The sequence below is a fragment of the Peromyscus eremicus genome, chromosome 11, assembly GCF_949786415.1.
Source record: "Peromyscus eremicus chromosome 11, PerEre_H2_v1, whole genome shotgun sequence".
NCBI classification, from domain to species: domain Eukaryota; kingdom Metazoa; phylum Chordata; class Mammalia; order Rodentia; family Cricetidae; genus Peromyscus; species Peromyscus eremicus.
The window spans coordinates 7306546-7329877 of NC_081427.1; the positions used below are offsets into that span (position 1 = coordinate 7306546).

General features: G+C 39.7%; 1 protein-coding gene across 1 annotated transcript in view; it reads right to left on the minus strand.

Annotated features, from left to right (window-relative positions):
• Positions 1–23332, minus strand: part of Sema5a (semaphorin 5A) — a 485625-nt gene that overhangs the window by 282971 nt on the left and 179322 nt on the right. The gene's annotated exons all lie outside the window — the stretch shown is intronic.

Genomic DNA, 23332 nt, shown 5'->3' on the forward strand with positions numbered 1-23332 from the left:
CCTGGGCTACCTTGAAAGGCAGGCTCCAGCGGTGGCAATTAGATGCATAACTAATATCCTTTGTGAACCAGTTGCTAGACATTTGTTCTGATTTGCTTCTGTCTTTTAGTCGAACCAATTTTCTGTACATAAACAAAATGAAGTTGGGGTTGCAAACAAAAACGCCAATTTCTGCCTTCTTGTGCCTCGGGGTATGAAATTCAACAGGTTTTTTTGTTTGTTTGTTTTTTGGGTTTTTTTTTTGCAATTTAAGAAAAAGACAAAGGGGGTTAGGTGGGCTAACTTGTTGACACTTTGGATCCCAAATCAAACCCAGAGAAGAGGAAAAGAAGAAGAAAATAACTCCATACAGTTACAAGAAAGTATAAGCGGAAACGAACCCCCATGGAGTTCAAAGGGACTTGTGTTTAATCAGACAAAAACATTTTTTATAGCCTCAGGAGCCCATGTGGTGTGCAAGGAAGCTGAGCCACAGGATGGATTGGGCATGCAAGCCTGCTTGCATTGTGCTATTTTCTTCTTCCTTTGTTTGCAAGCAGCGTTCAAAGAAAGTCACAGTACAAAACAGACCCTGAAGTAGATCAGACACTCTAATTGAGATTGTCATGAAAAGCAGCTCCATATTATATGCACAATTACAAGTGGCCCATCAAATAGAGGAATTGAGTCACAACAGAACTTCTCTCTTCCAGGGGTGCCAGGATGTCATTTGCTCTGCCTCTTCCAGTGACTCTTGAGTGACTTGGTAGGTCCTCAAAGCAGCTTCTTTTCCTGGGAAGATGGGAGACAGAGCTAGCAAGGAGAGATTCCTTTCTTTCTGCAAAAGCGTTCTCCTCCTGAACCCATTCACAGACAATTTTGTCTGAGTCTTACCTGAAGGTCACATGCATAGCCAAATCCCCATCTCATTAATTATAACTCTTGGCAAGCCATTAAAAACCTCATTTCATTTTACCATTCACCCTCCCTTTAACTGACTTTCCATAATTATAATTCTATTTTTGATATACTAGCCCTATTAAATTTAATGCCATACAGAGATTTGAAAACTCCTCAAGTAAAGATGAATTCTGGACTGTGTCTACTGAAGGCTGAAGAGAACTCGCTTAGGACCGTGACATGGGCAAAACTGATGTGCATTCTATTTTCATACATAGAGGGAGGAAATTCCAGTTAATTACATATGGTCAGTATAATAGTACAACCCTTGCAAAAAGACTATAATTAGCAAAAGTTGTCTTCACAAACAGAACCAACCAAGCTGATGACTCCAGCCTGTGACAGTTATTTTTTCCCTTAGCAGTTATAAACATTTCTATTTTTATTCTTTTCGAAACATAAACATAACTACGCTAAAGATGTTTGGGGTCAGGGTATCCTGACAATGTGTTTTTACCCTTCAGGGACAGTGATTAGCTTCTCTTCAAATGCTGCTTCTGTTGACAGGCTCAGGTAGACAGAAGTTGGAAGGAACTGTTACCAAGAAGCAGCCCCACATTAAGGTGAAAGGTTCCAGCTGAATGACTTCTGATGATGATGTGAGCCTGATCCATAGAGGACAAAGACCAATGCAGTGTGCAGTGCATTAGGGGGGGAGGTTGACTTTCATGCTTGCAAACATACCTGGCAAAAGTCATTAGACCATATGTTAAATGGCACATGAATGATGGACAATGGAGAAAATTCTAGCTTCTTCTTCTTCTTCTTCTTCTTCTTCTTCTTCTTCTTCTTCTTCTTCTTCTTCTTCTTCTTCTTCTTCTTCTTCTTCAAGTGAAGTTTCTAACTTGTGTTACTTGGACAGGGATTGTGAGCACCGCCCTTTCCAGGAATTTCAACCACACTGGACTGAAGACATAGATGGTCCTGAACATATTTCAGTGATACTCTAGCAACATGCAAGCACAATACTGTGTTTGACTTCTTTAGTGTGTGCCTCTCTACCACACTGCCAAGACGGTGGCTTTAGGTCATCTACACTCTCATCACACACTGGGCACCTGACTGCAACCAAGAGTCTTTTCCTTGGTACCTTGGCCCTCTGGTTCCCTACCCTTGTAAAGTCTCCTTAGCATCTCTATAGGTGAAATCTCCCCAAACTCCCCACATATGGCTGCTAAGAGCCATTCCTTCTCATTGTCACCCAGTGTATGCTTTGGTTCAATTATATCAAGGAATTTGAGGCCAGAGACCATCTAGAGATTCCTTCACCACCATTTCCTTACCTAGCACTCTATAATCTGCTGTTCAGACACTGCCTAGGATGGCAGGTGCCACAGATAGACTATAAACATTTATCTAAAGGAGAGGGGGAGAGAGAGAGAGAGAGAGAGAGAGAGAGAGAGAGAGAGAGAGAGAGAGAGAGAGATACAGAGATACAGAGATACAGAGATACAGAGATATATATGAAGTGCCTACACTTTGTCTTATTAATCCTGGAACATAGTGTTCCATTTAGCTGTTCACACACATGTTATTTTCACTAAAAGTAAGATGGACTGCCATGCCACACTTACCCAATAAAAAATAAGATGGGACCAATAAGACTGCTACAAAGCAGGCATGCAATGGAGCTACATTTCAAGAATGACTCTTAGGCTTTAGACAGCCCTGGCTCAGTGGTTAAAAGCACATAGTTCTCTTGCAGAGGACCTGAGTTTGGTTCTTATCACCCAGTCAGGCAGCTCATGATAGGCTACAGCTCTGGCTTCATTTTCCTCAGCAAACATGGCACTCAGATGCACAATGGCCCTGCCACACACACATAATATGCATAAATAAAACTAAAATCTTTAAAGAGTGGATGGACACCATTTATCTCAATGACAACTATGTGAATGCATGTTGACTACATGGATGACCAGATGGACGTTAGCCAGGAAGTACCCAATGTATGAGGAAAGAAATGAAACTGAAAAGTAAGGCAAAGCTTGGGTGTTGGACCAGAGTGCTTTCAACTAGATTTTAGAAACTGCTTTCCTGCAATTTCACTCATCCATTTGTAATGCAGAAAAGGTGTCTCTTGCCTTAGGCAATGAGGTCTACCAGACCTGTGCAAGAAGCAAATTGCTGATTTGACCTCTCTTGCAAATATTTCAGCCCATGGGCAAATGGGAAGTCCTAGGCACCCAGAAGGTGAGCATGTGCAAATTGATTAGGGTTTAGATACACTCATCTTCTGATGTATGGCCCTGATCATCTAAACCAGCAACCAACACCCTCCACTACTCCCCAGAATATAAACACTCACAAGGCAGACCCAACAATGCCAGATCCTGTCTATCACAACTAAATGACTTTTGAGAACTTGGCCATCAGACATGCCAGCATTTTGTTCTCTGTCCCATTGGTAGTACACCATGGACTAGTAGGTAGATTATGTCTCCTGGCTCACATTCTCAGCTACATAACTGTAGCAAAAGGTAGTCACTGGGGAACAGAATAAGCAGTCACTGGGGGAAGGGAAGTTGTATGAGTGTGGATGTGAGTATGTGTGCATGCATTGTAAATTGTAAAAGAGCAATTTCTTGTGAAGTTGTCCTTTTACATAGTGACATATGGGATTTTAGACAAGGTAGCCTGAGAGGGGGTTTTCCAGTGTGTTCAGACTTAATCTGAGCTAAGAATAGGGCTGATGTGGATGGAATCTGAAATGACTCAATCCTTCCTCTCCTAGAGGTTTCTATGTAACTTTTTAACCTGCAATCATTATCCCTCCTCTTCTAATCTTGCCCATCCCTTTAGAGAATTCAAATTAAGTTAGTCTCAACTCTTTTGTCTTTTTTTTTTTTGTTTTTTTTGTTTTTGTTTTTTTTTGTTTTTTTTTGTTTTTTTTTGTTTTTTTTTTTTTTTTTTTTTTTTTTTGGTTTTTTTCGAGACAGGGTTTCTCTGTGTAGCTTTGCGCCTTTCCTGGAACTCACTTGGTAGCCCAGGCTGGCCTCGAACTCACAGAGATCCACCTGGCTCTGCCTCCCGAGTGCTGGGATTAAAGGCGTGCGCCACCACCGCCTGGCTCTTTTGTCTTTTATATCTCATACCATACTGTTGCCTTGTGAATGACTATAATGTTCCCATTAGCATGACTCTTAAATAGTTACTTCCTTGACAATAAAGAGGGAATGAAAATAGTCAAGTTATGTTTTAAGAGCAAAGGGGTAACCTAGCTTCTAGATTAACACCACTGAAACAGAGGGAGAGAAATGATAATTTCTCTGGAAATGATAATTGTGTTGACCTGAAATTTTTGTCTTGGACAATGCTGGGGGGGTTATTTTCCTAAGATTATGATGGTAGGATTTAGAGTGTCTGTGAATCTCCTTCTACACAAGGCTAATCAGAGAGTTTTTGTTTATTTTTAATTCAAGAAAAGCAGTAAACTCAACTATGGCATGGTCTCTCTCAAGACTGGTCATTGAGCTTTCTGTGTATCTCAGTGAGATGCCTTAAATGCACTTCCATTCACTTGAGTGCTGGGCTCCTCTGTCTCACTTGGTTGCTGCTCATTCAGCAAAGGCAAGCATCAAACATGCAAACAGCTGTAACACGAATTGCTAAATGGTCTTATTAATAGAAAACCCAGAGCCAGGTGTTGGGGTGAAAGCTGAAAGGTCAGAGGGATAGAACAAGCCAGCTACGTTCTTACCTCTACAAAATCCTCAGCCTCAAGAGATAGACTTCCTGTTTCCTCAAGCCTTACATACCTTTCTGTGCCCTGCCATCTCACTTCCTTTCTAGTCCTGGGATTAAAGGCATGTGCCACCACACCTGGCTCTGTTTCCAGTGTGGCCTTGAACTCACAGAAATCTGGATGGATGTTTGCCTCCCAAATGCTATGATTAAAGGCATGTGCTACCACTGCTTGACCTCTATGTTATATAGTGGCTGGCTTTGTCCTCTGATCCCTAGGCAAGCTTTATTGGGGTACACAATGTATCACCACAAACAGCCTGGAGTTAATGCAGGGAGCACCACCCAGAGAGATGGGGTCTGCTTGACTCTGACCGAATGCAGCAGTCAATTTGATGAAATTTTCTGTGCTGTATGCTGATATACTAATATTCTAAAAATTGGTAAAATTATTTTGCCAAATACATATGATTGAAGAAATTAAAGTCACTCCAGTAAAGAGAAAATAGGTTAAGGAGTAACAAAAATAGTTAGTGGCATTGCCCCACCCCACAAATGAATTTTTATTAAGTTCTGTAACTTGTTTTAATATGACAATAGTTTTCAAAGAAACACATCAACTTTGAATCTACACTCCTGAAGAATAGCATTCAGATTATGGTAAAAATAAAACTATGTTGAATGTAACACCAGCAATCACTGCCTTGAGTCCATTCTGAATTCAGAATTCAATAATGATCATTTTGCTGATCATTCACATGGATCATTTATATGCAAACATTTTAGAGTCTTTATCCATGGAAGAAAAGGCCAAGAAGAGCAAGAAACACATGCTGTAAACACTTATATTTTATTTGATAATTTTGTTTAAAGCTTATGATTTATCTTGGGAGTGCCAAATGTCCGATCTGCTTTCCTCTGTTGGAGAAAAGCAATATGTTTCTCAGCAGTGGCTAATTTAACACGCAGTCATTCTTTCCACTTCCGTCTATGAAGAATACTTTGAGGAGAGCAAATAAGACAGGAATCCCACTCCTTAAAAGTCAAATGTGCAGATCTAATCTAATCTATGCACACACTTTTCTTCTTGAAATAAGAGAATTTCAGTTTGTTTATAGAAAAGGGGGGAGTTATTTAAAATATGGCACGGCCTCTCCCATTTCCAGTATCTAGGGCTGAGTCATTTATTTCAGGTGCTGTGAGACTTAGGTGAATGTTATACAAACATCTCACTCTACACTCGTCTACAGGTTTATCTACACTTCTTTAAGTGCTACATGCCCAGACTCCTCAGCACTTTCTTCCAACTCATGAAACTTGCCTCCCCTGGGTCTGTTTTTATCTGCATCTACCTTGACCATGCCTCTGAGCACACTGATTCCACATCATGTGTATGTTTTGCATTTTCAAACCTGTTCAGGGCTGATCTACTGCAGGGATGTTCTGTCATTGGTGTCTGCTGACTTTCTCTCCAAGCCATGCACTGTCCTGTAAGCATACAGTCTTTGACTCTGAGCCCATCACCACAGATTTGTGTTTCCACTGTCCCTGATCCGGGAACCACGGAAGCATTGCCCTGAGGCAAACACTAGAGGGCGTACTCTGATCCCACAAACGTGGTGCTGCCGGTTTGGCCCTCCTCCCTGGAGAGGAGGAGACTTGTTCTGGTTCCCTGTGGGGATCCAGAGAGAAAGTTCCCTGCCTCAGTTTCTCTGTATGAGATAATGTCCACTTCCGTCGGGTTCCTCTCCTCTTCCTAGGAAGTCAACAGGCAGTTCTTCTAAGCCTCCAGTTTCAGACAAAACGGTCCATTGTGGGCTGGCATTCTATAAAAAGGGGTGAGTTTCTGCTGTCCCTGGATGCTATACCCCCACACACAAACACACACACACACACACACACACAGTTACACACACTCAAAAACACAAATGTACACATACATGCACATTCTTGGTGCTCGCGGCACAAACACACACGCACCCTCACATACATACCAAAACACACACACACACACACACACACACACACACACACACATATATGCACACACATACTCACACGCACACATGCACAAGCACAGGTATGTACACACATACACACTCGCGTGTGCACAACCACACACACAGGCACACGCATACTCACACCCAGGCACACTATGCTGCTCTGATCTCCAACTGTGTTTTAAGGCTCCAAATGCTAACATCTTTGAACTGTGTTCCTCCTGAGGAGTCTGGGCTTTCTCCCTCCCTCCTTTGTGTCTCCCAGGACTTTCCTTTCCACACATTTTGACAACTCTTTATATTTTTTTAAGCCTGTGATTTAAGAGATTTCCCCCACTGCCTTACTCGATATCTTATATAAGAATTGTCTCATCTGTACTTCCAGTCAATCCGAGTCACTAGTACATTATGCCAAATGGGTAGAGGGAATCAATCCCCACGCTATTCCAATGATTTCATGTTGATAAATAATAACATTTTAAACCTCATAGGAAGAGATTATGTTGTTTACTCCCTACTTTCTATTTTATAACTGATTCCTTAAATAGAGTATAAGCTATTAATAAACCCCAGCTAACCGTTCATTCTATCTCAAAGGGAAAACTGAAAAACTACAGTGATTACAAGCTTGTCTACTCACCCTAATTTTGAGATCTACCGCACACATTTCCCAGTCTCGTTAGCATGTTCCCATGCTGGATAAATGTGAACTATTAGGTGATTTTTGTGGTGCATAGTCAAAGTTAAAGCAGAAATGGTTATTCTCCATCCAGGCACTTGTAATGCCCAGCCAAGAAATGCTAGGCCTCCCAGAAATGATCAAATATCTCGTGTGGCCCCTATGGGTTTTCCTGTAACTGTCTTATCATGTAAGTAAGCTTATTTTTAAATGCAATAATTTTTTCAGTTAATTTTTTAAATTTCTTTATTTTATGTATATAGAAATTTTGCCTGCATGTATATCTGTGTATCACATCCATGTCTGTGGAGGCCAGAAGGTGGGATTGAATCTCCTGAGATTGGGGTTATCGATATGTGTAAGACACCATGTGGGTGCTAGGATTTGAACCTGGGTCCTCTGTAAGAGCAGTCAGTGCTTTTCCATGCTGAGCCATCTCCCCAGTCTTGATTTCCATACTTAACAATGTTAGAAAGCTCTCAAGTAAAGCATTCCAAAGAATGTCATATATTCACAAGCTCTCATCCTCCTGTGTGTTTTACACACAGCCTCATGTGGTCAGAGAAGTCTGGTCCTGACGATAAAGGGAGTAAATCTTTTATTGTGTGAATGAACACATACAGCACAAAGGAAATCATCACAGCATGCTGAGAGAGAATCATTTCTGTTTTGCTCTATCTGATGAAGGTTGCTGTCCATGCTGCACGCACCAAAGGGTTAATATTCAGATGACACAAAACAAACAGAGCAAGAAGCAGACGCCTCATGAAGTGATCTGCAGTTAGGGACTGTTAACCCACCTACCGCAGCAGGAAGGCAAAGGGTCATGATTCTCTTAGGGGGCAAGAATAAGTCAGAAGCAAATTTCACAGATGAGGAAAGCTCTAGAAAGTCATATGGTGGGACGGGCTGGGAAAAAGTCTCTCCAAAACAAGGAAATGTTTTTACTTTGCTCCACATCATGGAAGGAGCCACTGCTGCATGACAGAATTACACATCCTTTGGGAGACACCTTCCTCTCACTTGAAGTGTGAAATTCTTGGTGATATCAACTGGAGCTTCACAAATGTAGGAAGGCCGAGGAAACTGGAGACTCTGAGAATTACAAAGCAAGCCACAGAATACCATCCAACTATATCCCTCCCACCCCACCCCACCCCTCAGGCAATGGCTACAAGGCCCTTGCCAAGAGTCACAGTGCTGCAAAGGGTCAGTGGCTCTGTTGCAGCCAAAACTATTTTTAATTTGTGCACTGGGTGGCTGAATCAAAGAAAAACAAAAAAGGCATCTCAAGAGGCCAGGAAAAAAAATGGGGCATATGGAAGTAGGTAGGGTGAAGCAGGATACAACTAGAGAAAACACAGTATTTCATTGGCTGCCTTAAAATTGGTTGCTAAAAAAATCCTGGGATGTCCATGTTTGGCTCTGGAGCAAGGGAAGTCTTAAATAAGAATGGTAATGATAAACACGTGTGAAGTTCAGGATAGACTTTGCACTCCTATTTTTCACTGCTGTGTAAGTTAAATTTTTTCATAGCAGGCATCTTTAATAACCAACCATATAAATTTATTATTTCCATATGTTCTCTTTTTTCCTCTAAATTCCAAACATTGCCCTCAAGAGCTTTCAAAAGCTGAATTAAATCAGAGAAGACAGTGAGTAATTTTGCATAAACACCTTGAGAATGAGAAACTTACATGTATAAATGGTGTGAATAATGCATCTAGCTTCTAATACAAACTTACTTTACACCTTGCATGTAATTCTTCCTCTGTATTTGTACCAATCAGGCCTCACAAATGTAGGTGAAATTTTTTCATATAAATCTTTCTTGAAAGAGCATCACAAATTCACAAGGATTATCCCAATGGAATTTTGAAACTTTTCCAAAGAGAAATATCTTGCTTTTAACATGCCCCTTGAGGTAAAAAACAGCTTAAGAGGTTTCAAATAAATAGCTTATCAACATCAAACAGTATTTAATCAGATCAAGGATTTAAGTTGTAGAAAGGGTAAATTACTTTGTATTAGCTTTCACATTGTTTAATTATAATGTCCACAGTTTTTTGCCATGAGTTCTTTGAGAATATGCTTAGCCATTCTCCAAGGGCCAAATTCTTATAATCCCTTTCACAAGGCACCAAAAAGCACCCACGGATCATTCTGGTCTCCCCAGCTGTTCAGTGGAATTTTCAGTCATTCTGTATTTATTTTAACGTATGATAAAACACAAGAATGCGAAATTATTGCTTCCCCTTTGGTGTTTCACGTTTAGTTAGGAATCATCTGCTTGGGTCATTTTCTGGGTAAATAGAGTGATTTATCAGTCATTCAGTGAAAATGTACTAAGCTTTTTTCTCAGAAAAGATCTTGTGTGAAATGTAAGGTACAATGTTCTTCATAGACCCACGAGGGTTCAGAGACAAATGGAGAGATGGGTGTATTCCATGAGACATAGAGACACTCACTATGAATATTTGCCAAGCAGGGACACTAGAAAACACACGGACAAGAACAAGGCTGGGAGACAAGCTAGAGACTCCAGAAATTTTCTTCTTTGATAACAGAAATCAATTCTGTTAAACAAACCAGGCTGGTTTAAAAGCAAGGCTGAAGACTTCACCTAGGGAGGATATGGTGAGGGTGCCTCCAAACGTAGCAACCAAGATAAATGATGTTACCATAATATTATAAAGATAGACATTAGTGTGACAAGGACCATGCTGGATAGGTCCTAGGGGAGGTTTTATGAGGCCCTGGAGCCATAACAGGGCTCAATGGAAGCCTGTACTGATCCCGTCCTTAGTGAAGTGGATGTATTGCCATCCATTTTCTCACATTATTTTTCATTCTAAACAGTGCTTAAGTTGCTGGGTGTATTGGCACCCAAAAGAGTGCCCCCAAGGGACTACTCCCATCTCACCCAAGGCTCAGGTTTCTTGGATTCAGAAGATGCAAGAATAGTTTCTCCTATTCCTTCTTAGCAGATACTTCCTTTGCACTTACACCTAAAGTCAATCATGCATCATAGCTCTGGCCCCTTAGAACTAAAGAATCCTGTTTCCAGGGGAGATTTTGCTTGTGCTCTCATTTCAGACTTAAAAGAGATGACTAAGGGCATCGGTGACCCCCAACATCTGCTGATGACTGGCTCCAAATGCTGCCATGAGCCATGCAAATTTGAAATGACAATAAGAAGTAGGAACCAATTCCATGTAGACTCTTGAGCAAATTACAAGGCTTGAGCACTCACTGCTGAGATGAAGAACTAACCACAGACAGCCTGTCTTCCATCCAGTGAGGAGGTCCATCCCTATGCTTGGGATTGAAATTGCTGTTAAACCAGTGACACATGGACCACAGCCAAACTAAGCTTAACTGATACAATAGCTTCAAAGCCGGAAGACAGTCTGGCCAAGAGTCTATAAACTTTACTACATTAATGAGTTAAAATTTATGTGTTAGTACTTCAATACTAAATTTTTTTTTTGAGGCTAGAGAACAAAAAAGATGGACTAACTTTGGAGGGGAATATGAATCTCTTGATATGTAATTAATGTAAAAATCCATACAAATAAAAGATCCATCTTTCCTATATGACTTTAATATCCTATTAAACATTTGTGATAAAAATGCCAGTATCAACAATGTTAACAAAATAGCAATTTATATTTCATTTTACAATACAGAATTTTACCGTGTTAGTACTTGGGGAACAAGAGAGGAAGGATTTTATTAGAGAGACAAACTGAAGAACATTGCAAATGTCCCTTGAACTTATTTTTCCTGAATTTAAAACTCAGTAAAACTCTCTAGGTGGTTAGTTCCTTTGATATAATAGTGAATATACTATTGTTACCTCCAAAGAAAAAGAGACCAAGAATGCAAACATTGTGAGATTCCCTTTAAAGCAGAAGAACCTTAAATGGCAGAAACATAACTATCACTCTTCCTTCTGCCTAACCCAGAACAATGTGAACATGAATCCTGATGCTTTCCAAAGAACTCACTAGGAAGATGTGAGGAATGTAGCCCCTTCCCAAATACTGAAAGACAAAGTGCCACATCAATACTCACTGAGCAGTTCTAGTGGAGAAGGTCTATATACTGAATATGGTGCCTGCTGAGTAGTTGATGACTATTTAAATTTAATTTAATTCAAATTTAAAAGAATTAGAGTGACATTAAGGTAAAGATCCATTACGTTAGTTAGCAGCAGTTCTTCCATCCTCAGCAGCAGAGAACAGCCAAAGGCCGCCATGTTTGTCAGTGTGGACCATGAACACCAAGGGATCACAGGGATTCTATTGGCTGGTGCTGTTCTACACCAATGACTCCTCTTATTAGTTACTTTTTGTTTATTAGTTACTTTGAATTAGTTACTTCTCAGTATTAGTTACTTTTCCACTGCTGCGGTCAAACACAACAACCAAAGCAGCTTATAGAAGGAAGAGTTACTTTGGCACAGAGTTGCAGAGGGATAAAAGTCCATCATGGCAGCAGGTGGCAGGGGCAAGCGACTTAGAGTTGACACCTTTTACCATAAACACAATGCAGAGAGAGAAACAGGAGTGAGGAGTTGGGCAAGGCTAGAAACTCCCAAAGTCCACCACTGGGGATGCATGTCCTCTAGCAAGGCTGCACAACAACCCTAAACAGAACCACCAATCAAGGACCAAGTATTCAAAAGCCTGAGCCTACAAGGGACATTCTCATTCAAAAATCCTACACGACTCTGTTTAAAATCTGGGAACTGGAAGCTATGAAAGTCTACCTACCAAAAATGTGCTCTTCAAAGCAAAGAAAGAATCGTCTGCTATCACTACTAAAGATCACTACTGAAAAACAAAGCAATAAATGTGCATGTATATGTGTGTGTAAATGTATGTGAATATGCGTGTTCATGTGTGTGTGTATAAATGTATGTGCATATGTGTGTTCATGTGGGTATGTGTGTTTTACAACTATTTTGATGAGTGTCTAGCTTGATTACCCATTTTGGTGGTATTAATGAAGAACAAATATTTTTAAGAGTATTGTAATCAAATTTATAAAATTTGTTTGTATGGGCTTTTTAAAAATCAAGCTAAGAAATCTTGCCTATCCCCAAATTTGGAATGATTCTATTATGTTTTTCCCAGTTCTATAATTTTAGTTCTTTAAATCTACAGTCTAAGCCAGTTAGTGGTGGCTCAAGTCTTTAATCCCAGCACTTAGGAGGCAGAGTTAGGAAGATCTCTGTGAGTTCAAGGCCAGTCTGTCCCACAAAGTGAGTTCCAGGACGTCTTGGGTTATACAGAGAAATCCTGTCTCAAAAACAAAAACAAACAAACAAAAAATCTACAGTCTATATCAGTTAAATTTATATATTGCTTGACTTAGCATTCATAGTCTACTTTCTATAAATATATATAACATGAGTATACATGTATATATACATATATATGTGTGTGTGTGTATGTATCTATGTAGGCAGATGTGTGCTCAATTTTCCAGTATCATGTTGTTAAGAAAATAACATTTATTTTTCTCAGTGAATTACCAATGAACACCACTGAAAATCAATTGACAACATATCTATGGCTCTATTTCATGTCTCTCTGCTCCATCTCACCATCATCCTGTGGATCTGTCACACTGTGTGTTGAGTTGATAGAAGTGGAGTGTGGACCCCAACATCATTTTTAAAATTTTTTTTACCTAAAAGCATACCCACTATATTGTGACATCATTATAATTTCACAAAAAAGATTCAACCATGTTGCTCTTTTCTTTCAAAGGTATTTATGTCAGGTTGGACCCTACATATTTTCATTGAAGTTTAGCAACCACCATTTAATTTCTGTAATGAGAGCATAGCAATATTTTATTTGATTTACAACAATCTGTGTATCACAATGCATAGAGTGGGTGTTGCTAACTTAAGTCTTACCTTGTCCACTGTTTGCTCGCCTCTATGGATTTATGTCTTTTCAGTTTGGTTGGATGCTTTATGACTTCAGTTCATAGCACCTGCACATATCTGCTTAAATTCACACTTTAGATGCCAGTGAAAATGATTTAAGTTGATCTTCTGTTAATGCTTTATATCCTATTACAGAGCAATTGAATGTCTTATGTTTACTATGTACCCTGGAATTATGAAATGCTCTTTTGCTTCAAGAGGTTTTGAAAAATGTCAATTAGGATATTCCATATAGTAAATCTTTTCAAACAAATCTTAGCTTTAATGTTTCCTTCCTCATCTATTTTTACTTACTTAATTATCCTTGATTTCATGTTGGTTGATGGTAAAAGAAAACACTAATACCAAAGAGGGAGCTCTGTGGGGGAAAAACATCCATTCCACCAAATTTGTGCATCATGCCAGATTCTGAGAGATTTTAGGTACCTTTCCAACCATAAAGGCAGCATTTCTGATCCTTGGTTTTACTATATAGGTGTTGAGAATTTTACGTTTTTCACTGGCAAAGATGAATTTTACTATCACTTTAGTCAAATAAGGCATTATTTGCATTAATTTGATTCTCAAACATAAATCTTTGAAATACTACCCATCTTTGTGTTTAGGGAACAAAACCAACTTGGGAAGGTATATCATCCTTTTTATAAATCACTGGGTTCAGTGGTTTAAATGATGCTGGATTGCTGTGTCTAAGCCGATGGGAGATTCCGGTCTGTGGTTTTACAACTTGGGCTAACTTCTCCAGCTTTAACATCAAGCCAGCACCATCTGCTTACTGTTCTGCCCCTCTCTTCTCTCTTGAAGATTATGTAGAATTAATGAGTTTTTCATTTAATTTCTAGTAAAATCGATGATGTAAGTCATGTGAGTTTGAAGTTAGGTCAATATTTTTTATGATATTAAAGCTGTATCCAGGCCTCTATCATTCAGCTATATCCCTTGCTCTATTTTTGCATTTTACTTCAAGACATGGTCTTACATACACACACTGGCCTTGTATTTGCTCCTAGCAAAGAGCTTGAACTTGAGATCCTTCTGCTTCAACCTTCTAACTTCTTGGAGAATTCTGAACTATTAGTTTGATTCTTTTAATACATATAGAGTTAGGATCACTATGTTGTATAGGATGAGCTCAAACCCTGGGTTTAAGTGGTCCTCCTCCCTTAGCCACCAAGTAGTGAGACTGCAGATGTCTTTAGTGAAACTGACAGATTGTATCTTACAAAGAATTTTTCAGTTTTACCTAAGTTGTCAAATAGTGGAAAGATAGGTTTTGCTTACCACTTTTTATCAGTGGCCATTAGGGCTCTGTCTTGGTGCCTTCTGGTCATTCCTAATTTTAAATTACATGTCTCTTCCATTTTCTCTCATCAGTTTGGTAAGAAATTTGTTGATTTTCCAGGTCTTATCCAAGAAGTGTTTAAGTTCCTATCTTTCTCATTCTCTCTCTCTCTCTCTCTCTCTCTCTCTCTCTCATTATACTTATCTGATTTATAATGTTATATGTGGGGTCTGTGTATATGCTGTGTGTGTATGTGTGTGAGGGTGATAAGTGAATATTTGTGCATGCATGTGCATATTAGTGTAAGTATAAACCTGTAAGGAGGTCAGAGGACTACCTCAGGTATCAGTCCTTGCCTCCTACCTTATTTGCAACAGGGTGTCTCTTTTTGTTGTTCACTGCTTTGTGTTCCAGGCTGGGTGTCTCCAGAGCTTCCAGAGATTCCCTTGTTTCTGCCTCTCTTCTCACACCAGGAGAGCTGGGGTGACAGCTTTGAGTTGTCATGACCTGCTTTACATGACTTTTGGGATTTGAACTTGGGTATTTACATGACAAGCTCTTTACCCACCAAGTCAGCTCTCCAGCCCTTGCTTTTCTTCTTTAATTTCTTCAGTTTACCTGAGTTTAATTTGCCTTTTAAAATATCTCCATTCGGGCACCTAAAATCATTTATTGAAGCAACAAATGAAGTTGCAGACCACAGATTTAGACAAATGATGTTCCTATTGTTTTTCAGATGGGAACAATTCAGATTTTCCCTTGAAGTTGTTCTGAGCTGTGGGTTATTTAGAATCATATGTGTTGTGGGATATTAGTACACTGTGTGAAGATATATTGTTATGATTGGTTTAATAAAGAGTTGAACAGCCAATAGCTAGGCAGGAGGTATAGGCAGGACTTCCAGGCAGAAGAAGAAGTAGGAGGAGATAACTGAGGCAGAGGGGAGACTCCAAGAGACAAAGAGAGGAAGCAGGAGGTGTAAGATGGAAGAGAGGAAACACCACATGACAAAACACAGATTAATATAAATGGGTTAATTTAGGTTTTAAGAGCTAGTTAGGAACAAGCCTAAGCTAAAGGCCATGCTTTCATAATTAATAAGAAATCTCCATGTCATTACTTGGGATGCTGGCTGATGGGACAGAAAGAGACTCCTTACACAAACTGGTTAACTGCAAAAGTGATTTTCACGAGCTTCTCTGTAGCTGAGTTTAATTTGACTCTAACATGGTCCAAACACCATGCATGGTTTTCACCCATGTGTTCTTCAATCACTCTCTCATGTCCTGCAAACAGCTCACTTTCATTTTTCTCCTCCTGAGTAATCCCACTCACACCGTGTTGTCTGCCCACTGTCCATGGTCTACGTAGCTCAGTTTCTAACATTGTCTAGTTTTCTGTTTGTTCACCATGTACTAAGGTTAAGCCAGTCCCCACTCCCCACCTCACCCAGATGGTAAAGTCTCCTACATCAGTTTCCAGCTCCAAAAATCTGTTTACCACATCTTGAACAAACAAGAGGAATATGTTATGAAATTTGTCTGACAGTCTGCCCTCAATTTCTCAAATATTAGTTAGTATAATTAAAAATTCTGCCACATACCCACACATAAATGGAACTCACACATTCATATTCTCTTCATTTTACATTTGTGTTCTCAAAGCTTATAATTTGGGTTTTGTGTTGAAATTTGACCCATGTATATATTCTCTAAGAATTTGTTTCTCTGTTGTGAAATGGAGGACTAATTATTCACGTGCTTGATTGTTGTAGGTATGTTCTTTTTAAATCATAGAACTTATGCTTAGGAATGAAGAAATAAAATAATTCAAATGAGTTTTAAATTTAAATTAATAATATATTATTCTAGGCCTTTTAAAAATTCAGATAAGTATTTAAATAAAACTTGACCTGTGCATATAATGATTTTATATTTTTCCTTTAACCATGAAATGAGAAATCTCCGACATATCTTTGTATTTTAGGGTGATTAACATTGAAACACACATTTAAAAATATCATTAAGTCAAATCAAATTCTCCAGTTTCTCTTCCTCAACATCAGTGATGGATTCTTAATTTAGTGAATCTCACAGAGTTTTCAAAACTACTTACACTTAAGTGAGTGAGTTATATGGCTCCATGTGAGATCAATGTTTTCTATTTTGTTTGTTTGGTTTTTGGTTTTTTTGTTTGTTTTTCGAGAAAGGGTTTCTCTGTGTAGCTTTGCACCTGTCCTGGAACTCACTTGGTAGCCCAGGATGGCCTCAAAATCACAGAGATCCACCTGCCTCTGCCTCCCGAGTACTGGGATTAAAGGCGTGAGCCATCACCACCCAGCATTGCTTTCTGGTTTTAATGATAGGTGTATAAATGTGTTATATCTTTGCTGCTTTTCACAAATAGACAAATAGATACAATCTAATTTCATCCACTCAATAAACCACAAACCTTACGCTGCCATCTTATTTTTGTTTTGGTGGGGCTTTTTATCTGTTTGGTTTTTGTAAGTATAAATCATCAAAGGGAACTCTTCTGTCACTTGCACAAATTCACACTCTGACTAAGGCACAGAATATAATTCTAACACCTCCCCTCTTAAGAGTGTTTTTCACCACTCCTCAAGAGCAGGTTAAAAATGACGTTAAGTGCCCAGACCAACCTCTTGAGATTTCTTGTTTTATATATACCAATTTTAGTACAATATTGCTTCTAAAAGAGCAGTAGCCCACAGCCGGACAGTGGTGGTGCATGCCTTTATCTCAGCACTTGGGAGGCAGAGGCAGGCGGATCTCTGTGAGTTCAAGGCCAGCCTGGGCTACAGACTGAGTTCCAGGATAGGCACCAAAGCTACACAGAGAAACCCTGTCTCAAACCAACCCCCGTCCCCCCAAAAAAAAGAAAGAAAGAGCAGTAGGCCAGTACATTCACGGGACATTCACAAATAAAAATGGCCTGACCATTGACAACAAGAGTATTTGAAAGATATTTATCTGCAGTAGAGTTGCACCATGTAGGTCAACCCACTCCAGGCTAAGAGACTTCAGGTCCCTTTAGTTCTCATCTGTCAGGCAATCCTCCTCTGCTTCCTGTTGTCTCATGCTGAAATCCATGGGTTTTGTTTTGTTTTGTTTTTGCGTGGCTGAAATGTGTCCCAGTTATGCTTCCTCATCATATTTGCTGCCTCATCTCTCCAAAAATCTATCCTCTGATTGGCCCAAGGTCTACTCACCCCAACTCTTCTCATGTATCTCTACAGCCTTTTTCCTAGATCCCTCAACATCTTGAATTGAACTTATCAAATATTGGGCTCTGAAACTCCTCATCAGTACTTCTACTGAAATCTTCACCTCATTCAGCATTCTGTGACTCAAACAGAAAAGGCTGAAGTCAGTCCTGCCCAACTGCTTCTCTTACAGCACACACACACACACACACACACACACACACACACACACACACTGAATGCCAGTGCTTTTGATTCTGCCTCCCAAACAAGCACTATCACTGCTCCTCAGGCTGCCCACTGATATCCTTCTGAAAGCCAACACCATCTCCAGTTAAGATTAATCACCACCACCCAACTAGTCTCCCTGTTCTGCATCAATCCATCTGCCTGCAGTCCAGTCCATCTTTAGTATAGCAGACCAAGTGATTGTTTGAAATCTCAAATATGACATCATTACATTACCCAGACTCTTTCATGTAATATCAATCTTTTTTTTTGCAATTTCATGATTTTTTTATTAGTAACAGAACAAAGAAAATTAAAACCAAAGACACTTTACTAATATGTTCCTGGAAATACCAGATACAGTGGTCCTAGAAAAGCATGGGAGTTTCAGCCATTGACTGTGGATGCTTTCTGATTACATGCTTTGTCTTTTAGCTGGTGGAACTGAGGGAAGTTTGTACATTCCAAAGGATTTATCTCATAATCATAAAGATATCAGGTCACATCCAGAGGAAGGCAGTAAATGACTTTTTAAAAATAAAAACCAAAATAGTGAATGATCCCAATCTACAGATTTGGAACTTATAAGCCCATCTCTGTCTCTGCTAGTGTTTTCTAGAAGCTGTGACTGAGATGGAAGCTGTGGAGTCTGGGATCAGCCTGCTGCTGGAAGCTTGCAGGCTGTGGCCCTCTGTCCTCTTCAGCTTACGTTGGTTTCCTACATCATTCACAAATATCAACAGGAACCCAGAAAGTAAGGAGCTTAAGCCATGGCTAATACCCTGATCAGTTTCCAGAGCAGAACAAAAAAAGGGGGGGGCAACAATGTGCTGTGTCTTGTATAAAAAATAAAAGGAATAAAAAGAGGCATGCCCAAAGGTTTATAACATAAAGAAATGGTTAATGTTTAAGGAGAGGAAAATGTTAATCACACACTATGTATTTTTTAAATATGTACAGTAACTACCTGTCAGTTTTAAAGAATGAATATACAGAAGACAAGATCAAATGGGAGCTGAGAGGCAAAGGCAAACCATCTGATATACCTAGTTACCATGGTGACAGCTGCAAACTCCTCCTTTTAACCCATCACTGCTTTACATTCTCTCTCAGTTCCACAAGGGAGTCTACTCAATATCAGCTTATTATTGGCTGTCTCCCTAATAGAGCAGAAAGTCAGTGTGGGCCAGGATTTATCTCTACATTGCTGACTGGGGTAACCCCAGTGGCTAAAACAATTTCCAGGACATAACATATACTCACTAAATATTGATTGAATTATTAATGAAATGGACCTCTGCTTTTATCTTCAAACAAGCAGAAGCTAAAATGCTCCCTGTGCTAAAACCAGAGCATTGAGTGGAACAAAAATCAAAAGTACAAACAAGAATGATAATCATTAATCACCTTCTGATGGCCACTAGAAGCACTCGTCCAGGACACTCTTTACACTGGGGTCTTGCTTCATTGATTTTAGCTAATAGGCTTTGTAGTCTATAGAACAGGCTGCCCAGAAGTACTTCCAAGGTGGGAATGGTCAAATATCAACACAAATCCTTGGTGAGCCTGAGATGGGAAGGATCTGTCCATTTGGTTCTGGAGCACACATCATCATTATGAATGTCATCATGAGCTAGTCAACACTCCTGGTTATGAGTGGGGAAAATTCCTCCCTGGAAGAGGGAACTGAGATTAGAAATAAGAAACTTAATGTTTTCAAAGCCTTGAGTCTACTCCTTGGCTCTCCTTCATTCCATATTGAGAGAGACCAAAGAAAACGACAGTATAAGTCTTGATTAAATTAGAACCATGCTAATAAATTTTAGTTAGTAGCTAGTCCTTTCCTTATCCTCTGGTAACACAGACTTTTCAGCACTGTGCCGTGCACACTGGAATAAAGCTCTGCCTCTCAATTGTAAACACAGCTGCTTATTTTACTCAGCTATTATGAGAAGAATGACAGGATCCAAGAAAAGTACTACCTAATTAAAACTTCCTCTCATTTATCCCCACCTCTTCCCTCACGCAGAGCAGGAAGGCTGTTTTTAATCCTTACTATAAGAAACAAACAAACTGCCCACTTGATGCTTAGAAAGAACATAATATGCTTAAACATAAATAAAATGCAATGGTGTGTCCAAGTCAAGGAAGCTGTTTTTAATCAAGTCCTGAGGACAGCAATATAAAATCCTCATCCCAGGACATGTCTGATCGTGGGGAACAACTTCAAATACAAAGCAGTCTATTTGAAGTCATAAAATAATCTAAACATTGTCCTAGTGGTAGGAAGCAACCAAATAGTCTTCAAATTGTGTCTGAAGACAGAATAGAGAAGCTTAGACTTTACAGTTACTCATCAGGGGCCATAAAATGCAAAGTGACATGAAAATTATCAATAATCTTCAAAACTAAAGACTGAAGGAGCAGTACTTTCATCCAAAGCCTTCATGCACTCATGGTTATGACTCACATGCTGGGACTGACAAGCCACATACTTTCTAACACTCCATTTCTACCAACAGAACACTAGCAACAAATTTTCAAATCAAAAGTGCTTTCCGTATAGCTTATGGCGATATCCAGCGGGCAGTACACTGGTAACTTTGTGGCTCCATTTGCAAGTTGCCTTGTATATTTTGACTTTGTGAATTTTCCATTATATCACATGAGGCTTTCAGTATTGCACATGACCACAAAGGACAACTTATTCCTAGGATGAAGGATTTCTTAAGGATCCTTAGTGATTGTGTCCTGCTCTAAGTAAACACTTATGTCCTATACTGACATAAGAGGACCAACAGGTTTTTGAAAACTTAATTTCTACAGATAAAAAAAGTTCCATTTGGGAGAACTATCAACTCTAAGCAGTCCCATGTTTTATTTTAATTCACTTTATATGAAACTGCTATGTTATACATTTAGAGAGTCAGAATAATGTAGCACAAGACAATCTTAAACCTTCAATGCTCCTGCCCCAGCCTCTTGAGCTGTGAGATATACAAGCATACGCCACTACCCCCAAGTGTATAAAATATTAAAGGTATTAAAATTAATTACTGTGATACATTTTATCTAAATAAAATTCCCAATTCCTCATCCTAGGGAATAGAATACCATCATGCATCCCCCGACACACATACTTCTAAGGGCCATTCTGGTATGCCTGAGACTGGACAGAGATGTAATTTCACCACTGGCTTATCAATTTTAAGGCTATGAAGCTTGTGGTACACAATAGGGGTTCTCAAAGTCCTCTGTGTCAACTCCTTTCCTAGCAGTAAGAGCACTGGGTTCTATGAGGCAAGCTGAACCCAGGCAAGGCCTTGACTCCATGTGACCATCCACAGGACTACAGCTTTGTTTTGTTTCAGTATTTTTAATCTTATTGGGTTTTTATTTATTAGTTATTTTCAGTTTTTATTTTGTTTTTGGAAAATAGAGACAAAGAACATGAAATTGGGTGGGTAGGGAAGGTCTGGGAGGAGTTTGGGAGTGAAAGGAATATGATCAAAATATAATGTATAAAAAAATCTGTAAAAACTCTAGCCACCCCAAACCCAGAGAAAAAAAGATAGTGTTGATGGATACATTGGGAGGTGTAAGACACGGACAAAACCATGGGATACTCAACAAGATATAGAAAACACAGAGTCAAGGAAATGTGGAGAAGAGGAAGCCAGGAGACAGACATAAAATCATGTGAGTCAGGGGCCATGGGCTCATGGAAATGTGGAGCCAAGGGACACACATGGACACGGAGTCCAGGGAGCTGGAGAACATATATGTACCTGTGGGACAAACATAAAATCATGGGACACACATAGATCCAAGGACACACAGAGATCCAGAGGATGTCCAAAGAACAGGGGATGCACATGGAGTCAGGAGACAAACATGGAGCTAGGAACCACAGATGGAGCCAAGGGATGTGAACAGAACCACAGTCACACATAAAACCAGAGTACATGCATGGAACCTGAGAACACACATGGAACCAGGGGGTGTGAACGGAACCAGAACACACATGGAACCAGGGAACACACAAGGAGCCAGAGACATACATAGAGTCAGAGGACACAGAGGAAAACAGGGCTCATACACAGAGCTGAGGAACATGTATGAACTTCCGAGACACACATGAAAAAGGAAACACAGGGAGCTGGAGGACATGCATGATGCCCAGCACAAAGCATCCTTCTTCTCATATCTGTTGCTCATACTCCTGTTTGCTAACAGCAAAACACTTGCTCTACCCTTGAGGGTAACTGAGGCTGACTGGGTTATATCTTCTCAAGCTGTAATCAGAAGAGATGGCAGGCCAACCAGGACCAAAATGCCAGCCAGGACCAGTAGGTAAAGAATCCACGGGGATGTCAAGGCAAGAGTGGGAGGAGGTGGGAAAGTTAGCAGAAATGGTGGTTAATAGGAGCAATGAGAACTGGAGCTTGGTATCACGGGGAAGAGTAGAAAGTAGCTCTCAAAAGAGGGGGGCCTTTGCCTTCTAGTCACCAAGCATAACGAAGTGCCTGCACATTTAAAAACAGGCTCCATATTTTTCTCATCATAATCTAACAAAGCAATGCTTCTAACACATGCATAAATATGATGTGAAACAATTACATGACTAGGAAAAATACAGGACCCATGAAAAAATAATCACCTCTACTGTGGTACAGGAATAAAAGTCCAAGTCTGAAAACACTTGACCACTTAAGGCCCTATGTTTAGATAAGGTGCCACTCACCAGCTTGGTCCCAGTAATGACCAGGGTGGGAAAAGATAACCCCCCTTATTGCCCTTCCCAAGCTCTCAGGACAAAGTATTACTAATCCTCTATGAAGCATCCATAAGCTTTTCCATAAATTCTGAAATAATTCTTAGACTAATCAATATACTTGCAAGTAGGAGGAAATTCTACAAGGTCACGAAAGAGTTAAAAATAAAGACTGCAGGGACCTGGAAGTGGAAATCAATAGTGCCCTGCCTGGTTCTGCAGGCAGAAGCAATTTTGGGCATTAATACTAAATGGTTCCAACAAAGACCCTGATGAAATGCCCCAAATCAGTCACGATTTTAAGGCCTAAAACTCTACAGCGTATGGAATGACTCACTCATCAGTGGTCTTTCTTCCTGCATAATGGTAAATTGCTTGCTGTAAGTCCAATTCAATCAGTGGCACACACTCTCTACATAGCCAGCATGCTGGGTAAACTTTAATCAATAAACAAACAAAAACAGCATAAGGTACAATTGCCTCAAGTAGACTTGAAACATTTAAGGCTAATTCCAATGATGGTTATGGGACTCAGTGAGCATGCTAAGAAACAGG